Raw genomic sequence first — 926 nt, 5'->3', positions numbered from 1 at the left:
CTTTTTTGCTAAAAGCCACATTGTGACTAAATCTGTCCTCATTATTTTCAAGAAGCTTATACCCAAATAAGTTTGGAAGTGGCTAAGGAGCCTCCTATTTCCTCAAAAATAATGATTTTTTTTAAAATTATGTCTAGTAAGAATTGACTTAAAAATATCAATCACAAAACTCACATAAAACATGCTCATAGTTGTGTCTTTTTAAACACTAAACTATAATAATGATTGAGGTAATAATAAACTAAAATATTCATGTAAAAGTAATTTACTGTAGAAGTTAGGGAAATTGCCATTGATATTTGATATTTATAAGGTCATTTAATTAGAGAGCATGTCTCTACTGTCTAGTATGTGAAAGTTTAAATGAAAACTGTTCACTATAGTCTTTGGCAGTAGAACACTAGGTCCCCAAATGTTGATCGTGCTCTGGAACAGACTCACAGAACCTCCAGTTTGCTCTTTGTGCTTCTTGAATGCAATCGAAAGTCTGAGGACTTGGGTTCCTGTTCATGCAGCCAAGCCATGCTGTCCCTGTCCCTGGCTGCCATTTTCCCACCATGATAAACTCTTATCCCTCTGGTACCAGAAACCAAAATAAACTGCATTAAGTCAATTTTGGTGATAGTATTTTATCACAACAACCAAAAGTAACTAATACAGCTGTTGGTACAGGAAAGGGATGTTGCTGTGAAAACTAACCATATTAGTTTTTGAGGAAAGAGGAAATTTTCGATATTTTCGACTGGAGAAGTAATTGAACACTATGAGCAGAGCTTAAGGCCCTTTCTCCTTGGAGCCTGGATGGCTGTAGTGCTGAGAGCCATGCAAACTGGGAGACACTCTCAAGGGATTTATAAAGGAAAATAACATTTTAAACAACTGACCTAAAGCCCATTTGTGTGACTTTTTTTTTTTTTTTTTTTTTT

Source organism: Mus pahari, chromosome 16 (assembly GCF_900095145.1).
Source record: "Mus pahari chromosome 16, PAHARI_EIJ_v1.1, whole genome shotgun sequence".
Classification (NCBI taxonomy): Eukaryota; Metazoa; Chordata; class Mammalia; order Rodentia; family Muridae; genus Mus; species Mus pahari.
The sequence above is the reverse complement of the archived record's forward strand: the minus strand, read 5'-3'. Positions refer to the sequence as shown.